The sequence below is a fragment of the Bos taurus genome, chromosome 1, assembly GCF_002263795.3.
Source record: "Bos taurus isolate L1 Dominette 01449 registration number 42190680 breed Hereford chromosome 1, ARS-UCD2.0, whole genome shotgun sequence".
In the NCBI taxonomy this organism is placed as follows: Eukaryota; Metazoa; Chordata; class Mammalia; order Artiodactyla; family Bovidae; genus Bos; species Bos taurus.
The window spans coordinates 79612126-79623244 of NC_037328.1; positions in this window are offsets into that span (position 1 = coordinate 79612126).

The window sequence follows — 11119 nt, forward strand, 5'->3', positions numbered from 1 at the left end:
GGGGACGCAAGGCAGGGCCTTCCCTGGGCCCTCAGGCCACTGTCTGGACGGTGGTGTCCCTTGGCAGTGCCTCTGCAGCAGGCTCCACACACGTGCTGGGAAGCCTGCGGGAGCTCACCCCCCAAAGCCCCTGAGAGAACCTCAGAAAGTCACATTGCCCCTCTGCCAGCCACATGGCCGGCCTTGCAGCTCAGGTTTCCTTTGAAGATGACTTTAAAGGACTCGCCAGCTCAAGGCCTCGGCTCACCCTGCTCTTTGAAAGGGGGGAAAATGATCCCTCTGCTCCCATAGACACTTGGCAGAAGAACTTACAAAACAGACAGCTTCAGGAATGACAATTCACAGGCCCAAGGGAGGCTGGCCCCAGGGCTGCTTGGCTCCCCAGGGGCCTCCGAGTTTGTTTACATATCATTACTGTTTAATAGAGAGAGAGGAGGCTGGGGCAGACAGTGTGGGTGGCATTCAAGTTCAAACAAAAGAGAAGATCAAAGAGTAACTGCAGCCAATTGACAATCAATAACAGGTAAAAGGCAAACAGTTAAGCTGGGGCAGAGGGAATACAGAATTTTTATTACCAAAGTGTGACTGGAGCACAACTTTCCACAAATGCATAGCTTTTAAAACAGGGTGTCTGATGCTTTTCTCTCGGTTGTAGGGTTTTGAGAGGAAAAGTTGCTAAGGACAAGAGTAGTGGTTAGAATAAACTTAGGAGCCGGAAGGATGGAGGATGGTAAGGATCACCTCGCTGAAATCTGTCCTTGACCCAGGAAGGGACTGAGGTGAAGAAACTAGGCTACCGTCACCCAGGGCACTGGAGCAGAGAGTGGAGGGCAGGCTCCTGCCTCTGACCCTGCCCGGAGGGAAAGAAGATCAGTCACAAATGTTCCCATTGCAGAAATGAGAAAGCTGATGCAGGGACTTGTCCAGGGTCACACAGCTAAGATGTGGCCAACTAAACTGAGTTCATACAACTGCTTGTTGGTGGAAGTTCAATCACCTCTTTTTTGGGGAAAAATGAGCTATTTCCTTTGGAATATGGGTTCATTTGCCTCTCTGTGTCACTCAGAGTAGTATATCTATTAAACATGGTAATAACATCTGGCATTTGTGAGGCGCTTAGTATTTTCAAAGCACGTTGGTGTCAGCAATCACATTCTATCTCCTAACTACTCCTCAGAGCAGAGGTGTAGCAGCAGTTCGAGAAGTTACAGTGGAAAACCAGGGGCCATAATAACACATCAAACTGCACCTGCACACAGAATTAAAAAAAAAAAAAAAGAAACTGCTTTGTCCCAGCCCTGATGGAGGAGTCAGACCTTGGGCAGCCACATCTCATACCACGTGACCCACCTCCCTGATTTGTCTAACGACGGACACGGGACCCCAGGGCAAAGTGCTACCTGAGAGAGGCAATGATGAGTTGGGCCACTAGAATCTTGAGTTCTGGGGATTTACAGTGATATTTGGAGACAACCAGTCAGTCCAGTGTTTCTCCAGTTTCGGTGATTTGTAATCCACTTTCATGATTTTGCTATCTCATCATACCTTGAACATTTACGTACTGCTGCTGCTGCTGCTAAGTCGCTTCATCCGTGTCCGACTCTGTGCGACCTCAGAGATGGCAGCCCACCAGGCTCCCCCGTCCCTGGGATTCTCCAGGCAAGAACACTGGAGTGGGTTGCCATTTCCTTCTCCAATGCATGAAAGTGAAAAGTGAGAGTGAAGTTGCTCAGTCATGTCCGACTCTTCACGACCCCGTGGACTACAGCCTACCAGGCTCCTCCATCCATGGGATTTTCCAGGCAAGAGTACTGGAGTGGGGTGCCATTGCCTTCTCCAACATTTATGTACTAGTAGCATATTCAAAAGCAGAGACATTACTTTGCCAACAAAGGTTCGTCTAGTCAAGGCTATGGTTTTTCCTGTGGTCATGTATGGATGTGAGAGTTGGACTGTGAAGAAAGCTGAGAGCTGAAGAATTGATGCTTTTGAACTGTGGTGTTGGAGAAGACTCTTGAGAGTCCTTTGGACTGCAAGGAGATCCAACCAGTCCATTCTGAAGGAGATCAGCCCTGGGATTTCTTTGGAAGGAATGATGCTAAAGCTGAAACTTCAGTACTTTGGCCACCTCATGCGAAGAGTTGACTCATTGGAAAAGACTCTGATGATGGGAGGGATTGGGGGCAAGAGGAGAAGGGGACGACAGAGGATGAGATGGCTGGATGGCATCACTGACTCGATGGACGTGAGTCTGAGTGAACTCCGGGAGTTGGTGATGGACAGGGAGGCCTGGCCTGCTGCGATTCATGGGGTCTCAAAGAGTTGGATATGACTGAGCTACTGATCTGATCTGATCTTTAAATCAACTCACTTTCAAGATATAGTTTTTCCAACATAAATGAAAATAAAGAGTCATCATTCATAATAAAAATGTCCACTCTGTGCCTTCTAGAAAGTGAAAGTGACATCATTCAGTCGTGTCCGACTCTTTTCAACCCCATAGACTGTAGCCTACCAGGCGCCTCTGTCCATGGGATTTTCCAGGCAATAGTACTGGAGTGGGTTGCCATTTCCTTCTCCAGGGGATCTTCCCAACCCAGGGCTTGAACCAGGGTCTCCTGCATTGTAGACAGACACTTTACCATCTGAGCCACCAGGGAAGTCCTAGAAACTATACGTTCTATCAGAGGTATGTTTGGAAAACTCTAAGAGAATTGGGATACGGAAAGAAAAGGAAAGCGATGCAGAGAGAAGCTGATCCCCTGGGGAGAAGCTGGGTGTCATTAATGGCGCCACAATGAGATCCCTGGACAAGGATTTTAACTGGAATGCCCTGCCACCACCAGGTTGATTTCTAGAAGATTCCATCTCTTTTATAACCACTTCATAATAAGGTCTCTGCCTTTACTCCTATATCACCCATCACACTTGGCCTGGTTTGAGTGAGTCCCTGTTTCCTGGAACCAAAAGAGCACGGTTTACACATGTACCCAGGTTTGAGGTGTGTGCCATCAGGGAGACCATTCAGTACTCTCAGATTGGGTTCAGGGTTCTCAATAAGAGGCTAAGGAATGCTGTAATCCCTCCCATGTAAGACACAAAGCATGGTCTACCCAATGTACTGTAAACACATGGAAAGACCACATTCCTCCAATCCCTCAAAGCAGTGGCAGGAGGCTTCTCAAAGGCATGCAGCTGCCAAGCCCTGGTGGGTACTGGCAACACAGTCTCCAGGGTCAGGCACCTTCACTGAAGGAGGAAAGGCTTTAGCATCACTAAGGAAATGGCCTTCTAGAAAGGCAGGAGCTGAAGCAGGAGGGTCTTGGAGTCTAGGAAGAGCACTCAATGGGGTTTGGAACCCACAGAGAACTATCTTAACCCTAAGCCCCTGGACAATGGAAACAGTGACAGGCTTTATGAACTCCAAATCACTGTGGAAGGTGACTGTAGCCATGAAATTAAAAGACACTTGCTCCTTGGAAGGAAAGTTATGACCAACCTAGATAGCATATTCAAAAGCAGAGACATTACTTTGCCAACAAAGGTCCGTCTAGTCAAGGCTATGGTTTTTCCAATAGTCATGTATGGATATGAGAGTTGGACTATAAAGAAAACTGAGCACAAAAGAATTGATGCTTTTGAACTGTGGTGTTGGAGAAGACTCTTGAGGGTCCCTTGGACTGCAAGGAGATCCAACCAGTCCATCCTAAAGGAAATCAGTCCTGAATATTCACTGGAAGGACTGATGCTGAAGCTGAAACTCCAATACTTTGGCTACCTGATACAAAGAACTGACTCCTTGGAAAAGACCCTGCTGCTGGAAAAGATTGAAGGCAGGAGGAGAAGGGGACAACAGAGGATGAGACGGCTGGATGGCATCATCGACTCGATGGATGCATGAATTTGAGTAAATTCTGGGAGTTGGCAATGGACAGGGAGGCGTGGCTTGCTACAGTCCATGGGGTCACAAAGAGTTGGACATGACTGAGAGACTGAACTGAACTGAAGCCCCTGGAGTCTTGCCCCATTATTAAATGATTCTGACTCGTAATCACAAGGGACTAACTTCTCTGTACCTCTAAGAGATGAGTTTCCTGGGTCCTTCCTCCTTTAGTACTTGCAACAGGCAGGTTGATTAAATAACAAGCATGCTTAGAATCAGAATCACAGAATAGCACGCCTGTACGGGCCTTAGCAATTAGGATCTTAGTCTGAAGAAAGAAGTAAAAATGTTAGTCACTCAGTTGTGTCTGACTCTTTGTGACCCCAAGGACTGTAACCCACCAGGCTTCTCTGTCTGGAATTTTCCAGGCAAGGACACGAGTGGATTGCCATTCCCTTCTCCAGGGGATCTTTCCAACCTGGGAAATGAACCCAGGACTTCTGCATTGCAGGCAGATTCTCTACTGTCTGAGCCACCAGGGAAGCTTGGGATTCTGGGCTGTGTGCATGCTAAGCCACTTCAGTCATGCCCAACTCTTTGAGACCCTATTGACTGAAGCCCTTCAGGCTCCTCTGTCCATGGGATTTTCCAGGCAAGAATACTGGAGTGGGTTGCCATGTCCTCCTCCAGGGGACCTTCTCAGGCCAGGGATCGAACCTGTGTCTCCTGCATTGACAGGTAGGTTCTTTACCACTATCACCACCTGGGAAGCCCAGATTTTAGTCTATGGGTGCCGAAACCAGGGGAAAGGCAACAAGCTTAATGTCACACCCAGAATTTTTAACAAAGAGGTCTGTCTCCTGACAGCCAGGTGGTTTGTAACATGGTCCCAGCCTCCAGGGAGTGTGCGGTCACTTGGAAAGACAAAACATGGACAAACATGGAAGTAAAATCACAAAGAAACACGAGACATGCCATTGTGGCTAAAAAAATGATGTCCCTGACTATTGGGAGGGGGGAGGGGTGTGGCTTTGAGGATTCCAAAATGCTAGAAATGGCAAGCTGCTCTTTAGGGCAGCACAGGGTAGCAGGCCTGTGGAGCTGGGGCTGGGTGGAAGCACTCCCGGGGCTGGTGCAGTCCTCCTCTTTTCTGTGGGACTGCAGTGCCTCCTTCCGTCTGCGAAGATCTCTCCTCCCTGGTATCACCCATAGCAGCCATCTCTGGAGGTGGTTGGTTTCCTAGGGCTGCCTTAATAAAGCACCAAAAACTAAGTGGCTTGGACTCAGGAGTGGGTTGTTCTACAACTCTGAGAGCGAGGAGTTGGCAGGCTTGCTTCCTTTTGAGCTCAGTGAAAAGAAAGTGAAAGTCACTTAGTTGTGTCCTATTCTTTGCAACACTGTGGACTATATGGTCCATGGAATTCTCCAGGCCGGGACACTGGAGTGCGTAGCTGTTCCCTTCTCCAGGGGATCTTCCCAACTCAGGGATTGAACCCAGATCTCCCGCATTGCAGGCAGATTCTTTACCAGCTGAGCCACCAGGGAAGCCTAAGAATACTGCAGTGGGTAGCCTATCCCTTCTCCAGTGGATGTTCCTGACCCAGAAATGGAACCAGGGTCTCCTGCAGCTCAGTGAAGCAGGATCTTATTCCAGTCCTCTCCTTTTGCTTCCATTAGTTTACTGGAAACCCTTGTGACTCCTTGGCTTGTAGAAGCGTCACCTTGATCTCTGTCTTCATCTTCACTTGGCATTCTCCCCGTGTGTATGTGTGTGTATCTGTGTCCATATTTCCCTTTTTAATACAGACACCAATCAAATGGGAGTAGCACCCACCATACAGACTTCATCTTCACTAATTATATCTGCCAAGATTCTATTTCCAAATCAGGTCACATTTTGAGGTACTGGGGGTTAGGATTTCAACACAAGAATGGGGGTGCATACTTCAGCCCATGGGCCTACCAAGTGGTGGTGGTGGTAAAGAACCCATCTGCCAAAGCAGGAGATGCAAGAGACATGGGTTTAATCCCTGGGTTGGGAAGATCCCCTGGAGAAGGAAATGGCAACCCACAGCACTATTCTTGCCTGGGAAATCCCACGGACAGAAGAGCCTGGTGGGCTACAGTGCATGGGGTCTCAAGTGTCAGGCACGACTGAGCGCACACAGCACAGTGGCAGCAATTCAGCACATGACAGGAATTATCTGTGGGAGGGGATGGTGAGACGCTCTCAGAAGCGGCAGCCCCCACACGTCTTCTTTACACTTTCTCTTTACTGTCTGAGGTGAAGGGAACTAAGGTTTTGAGGGACTTCTTGACTCTGGGCACAGGGCCTTGCACGGTGGCCTCAGTCACGTCACAGCAAAGCACTGCAGAGGGTGGGGAGGGGCGTTTACTTGACCTCTCCCAGACAAGAGGTCACTTGTTAGGAGTCAGGCAGTACCTCTTCTCTTTTCCTTCTCACCACCTGTCTCTCTTATCAAAGGCGGCCGTAGGGGAGGGAAGGAAGTGTGTCTCATCTCAGAAGAGCACAAGGAAACAAAGTCACTAAGCTCAGTGAGTAAGGACACTTCCAGTATGCAGAGGGGAGAAAGCTCTAGGAGTCACGGGAATCTCTGCAGAATAGGGATCTCTGAGAATATGTATTCAGATCGTTACAGGTTTGATAAAAGTCCCCTAACAGGAACAGGAGACTATTATAGTTAGTGGTATTTTGAAAAGTCCTGGAGAGTTTGTGCTGACCCTGGTGGTGACCTAATCCAGACCTCTGCCACAGTGAGTATGTAAAGGTACTGTTGCCCGCTGCCTGGTGAGAGGTGAGAATCTCGACTCTCATCCAGCATCTTCACCGTACATAGAAGGACGCCAAGTGACACTAAGCAAAGATTCTAGGAGGACTCAGACACACCTTTCCCAGTACCTACACCAGTATTCTTTTCAGTAAAATCACTGCCATGATTTTCTATTTCTAAACCTGAGTGCAGCCACTAAATGATTGTCTTCTTCCTATGTCTTCCTATATGGCATCACTTCTTCAGTGTGGCCTGAGGGGAGTGAAACTTGAGCCAAGATTTATAAAGAGGAGGAACTCAATTGGATTGAATGAAGGATTTTCACATAGATGTTTAAGGATGGGATGGGCTTTGAGGTGGCTTCTGGACTCACTTCTGAGGTGACGAAGCAGAAAATGCACAGTGAGGTGGCAGTAACTTTGACTTGCGTGGAGAGTTGAACTAAATCACTCTAAGATCCCGTTCAAGCTTGAGATTTTTCTAAGATCCCATCCCATTGAGAAACTGGTTCTGATCACGGAAAGAGTCAAGAGCATGGGTCTGTTTATGAATCTCAAAAGAGAAAAGAGCATGACCACATGAGTCTGGGGCTGTTTTGTGTAGGATGAACAGCTTCTGTACCCCTAAACTGAGCTGCATTCTAGGGGTGGCCTGTGTCCCTCCTTTTTTCTTGGGGGTTCACACACAGCATTTCTTGAGAGTGGGACTATACCTCATCTCCCGCTATTCCTACCTGGAGCTCCCTATCTTTTAGTTTCATGGAGAAATGCATCGTTTTCCCAACATATCAGTCTTCAGTGTCCTTGTATATATCACAGCCTCTGCTTAGCATGTCTTTTTTTCTTCTTCTACTTTCCCTCACCCTGGGAACTCTTTAAAGACCATACATTCATGAATTTTCTCAGCCTGGAAAACCGTGAGCATCTGTATAGCTTTCTTGAATGGCAGACTGAAAGAGTGAGTATGTGATTAAGTGTTCCAGTTGGTTTTTTAGCTCTTCTGGCACCCAGATTACGAGGCAGTTCTGTTAGTGCAGTCTAGCAAATAGCCACAAGATGGCAGGGTAGACCAAGCCGTGAAGGCCACAGGGGCCACTGGTTCCAGAGACAGAGAAAGACAGTGTAAATGAGTATCTCAGTGGCAAGTCTTGTTCACCTCTCTGCGACCTCATGGACTGTAGCCTGCCAGGTGCCTGTGTCCATGGAATTTTTCAGGCAGGAATACTGGAGCGGGTTGCCATTTCCTACTCCAGGGGATCTTCCTAGAGATCAAGAGATCTTCCCAGAGACAACCATGTCTCTTGGATCTCCTGCTTTGGCTGGTGGATTCTTTACCACTGTGCTACCTGGGAAGCCCCAAGATGTAAATGAGTCTGTGCAGTGTTTTTCTAATTGGCCTCTTATGCTTTGTGCTTCTTCCCTTTCTATGACCCTCCTTCCTCAGCAAAGTTATGCAACAGAATTGGCTGGTGGCCCGTGGGATGTGACTCGAGGTCCTTTGGCCCTCAAATCGCTCCTTCGGAGACCTACTTGGGAGTGTAAATTTCCACTCAGGAAGTCGTTCCTTTGAGTTTAGCTTTTGCAGTTCTTCTTGGAAAGGAGGGGGGCGGGTCATAGGAGATGACACTAATAAGAATAACTAACTTTAGAGATCACCAGGAGCTCTCATTTCCAAGAGTTCACTTAATCTTCAATGCCATCTTGCCAGTCAAGAAAGAATCCATTTGGCAGATGAAGAATCTGAGGCTCAGAAAGGAAAACACATGAAGAATAAGCGGTGGGCTGGGAGTGGAAACTTTGCCTTCCAGCTTGCGGTCGGTGGTTGCTCACGTAGACAGTACCTTTGTGCTGGGTGGTGAGGTAAAGATACATTCTGCATCATCGTGCTATCTTCATGTGCCCTAGTGCATGGCTTCTCGGTACAACACAGGCTCGGAAGAGAGTTCAGGATCTCAGAACTAGAATTCTTTTCCATTTAAAATAAAAATTTTTAAGGAAGACGGAGAGGAAACGGAGAGGCATGGCATGGAACACGGCATGACACGGCAACAGCAGCCTCATGTCCGAGTGTGGCCCTGAACTCCGGGGCCCGGCGTCAGGGGTGGACTGGCTGCCTTACTGCTCGCTTTCCATGTGGAGGGCCTGGTGAGGCACCATAAACTGTGCTCTCCTAGTCATATTCAGTGACCCCGGGTAGGGGTGTGTGTGTGTTGGTGTGGGTGTGACATCAGCCAATCCCTGCTGATGTGGACTTCACACAGTGCTATCCCAGGCAAACAAGCGCTATCCTTGGCCTTTACTCAAGGTCTTTGTTCTTGGTCAGGAAGCTTCTTCTGGTCTTCAGGTTCTGGCTCTAAATGCAAAGACAGTCCAGGATTGTCTCCCAAGCCTCTTCAAGAAACCATGACTCTGGCTTTTCCAGCCTATGTAACTGGGAGATGGGAGACAGCGGTGGGTAATTTCTCTTGCTGGGGGTATCCTGGGACTAGAATTCAGGCATCCAGACCCCAGAGTTCTAATTGCTGGAGGCTGGCCCCTTCTCATCTGCTGTTCCCAGTATTTTCTGCATCCAGGAGACCAACACTTACACACCCAGGCTTTGGGGCTTCCCTGCTCAAGCCTTCTTTTACTGTCACAGTTCAAGAGGGGCTTACAAAAACTCTACTTAACAGTTCCCATGAGGCTTCAAGTTCATACATAATTATAATTCATAACTGCTAAGGCATAATCTTTCTTTTAAAAATAACTTATTCCTATGTGTTTAATTTTGAAATTAATACCAGTGAAGTGCAGCAAAATTTGGAAAACAGTGATGACAATAATAATGATACTAAATAATATTTAATGAATATTCACAATGTTCTAGGATCATTAAAAAATTTTTTTTACTTTTAAATGATTATAGATTAATGGTAAAGAATCTGCCTGCAATTTGGAAAACCTGGGTTTGATCCCTGGATTGGGAAGATCCCCTGGAGAAGGGAATGGCTACCCACTCCAGTATTCTTGCCTGGAGAACTCCATGGACAGAGGAGCCTGGTGGGCTACAGTCCATGGGGTCTCAGAGTCGGACATGACTGAGTGACTTTCACTTTCACTTCTAGGATCTTTAAAAAAAATTTTTTTTAAATTTTTAAATAATTATAGATTCATAGGAAGTCACAAAAGTTGTACATAGAGGTCCTGTGTACCTGTCTTCCAGTTTCCCCCAGTGGTAAAGTATTATGTTTCTATAAAGGTGTTAGTCTCTCAGTTGTGTTGTGACCACATGGACTGTAGCCCACCAGCCTCCTCTGTCCATGGGATTCTCTGGGCAAGAATACTGGAGTGGGTAGCCATTCCCTTCTCCAGGGGATCTTTCTGACCTAGGGGCTGAATCTGGGTCTCCTGAATTGCAGGCAGATTCTTTACTGTCTGAGCCACCAGGCCTAATATCAAAGTCAGGACGGTGATTCAGTTGGTGTAACCATAGATCTTATTCATATCTTGCCAGTTTTACATGAATTGGTGCATGCACATGTGTGTGTGTGTGTGTGTATGGATAGCCCTGTGCAATTTTATCTCCTGTATAGATTTATGGCCACCACAATCAAGACACACAACTGTGCCATCACCACAAAGCTCCCTCGTGCTACTCCTTCAGTTATCCTCTTTCTCTCTTCATCCCTAATCCCTGACAACTACTATCTGTTCTCCATCTGTATAAATTCATCATTTTCAGAATGTTTCATAAATGGAACATACTAATAGTAATAAAATACAGTGAAATAGTAATAATAAATGCCAATTGTGGAGCATTCACTATGTGCCAGGGGCATTCACTATGTGCTTTTAGCTTTGTATAAGTATGAACTCATTGATCCTCTCAATACCATTGCAAAGTGTCCATTACTATCCCTACTTTATGGACATGGAAACAGATAATCACCCAATTTTATGCTGCCAGTAACAGGCAGAACTGAAATTAAATACAGATATGGCTCTAGAATTTGAGGTTTTAACTGTAATATTACACCATCTCTCAAAATATATTCAATACAAAATTTAAAAGCCTAAATACAGAAAAGTACAATAAAGAAAGGGCAACAGCAGCCTCAGAAAATGTCAAAGGTTTGGTACCATTACAGACTGCATTCTCTCAGAACAATGCAACTGAGTTAAAAATCAATAACAAAATGAGAATTGGAAAAATCCCATTTATCTATTAAAAAAAAAAAATCAACAAAACCCTAAAACAATTCATGGGGCAGAGAAGAAGAGATGGCGCTTATTCTAGCAAGAGGGCCACAGGTTCATGGATAGAATGTCATTGCAGTGAAGGTACGATTGTTTCCAGACCACAAAGGCAACTCTGTGCTGCCTCAGGCTGAGTCTGGAAGGGCAGGGACTGTGTTTTGTTTACCCCAGTAGCCTCAGAGCTTCACTCTGCATTGACAGGGAGTCAA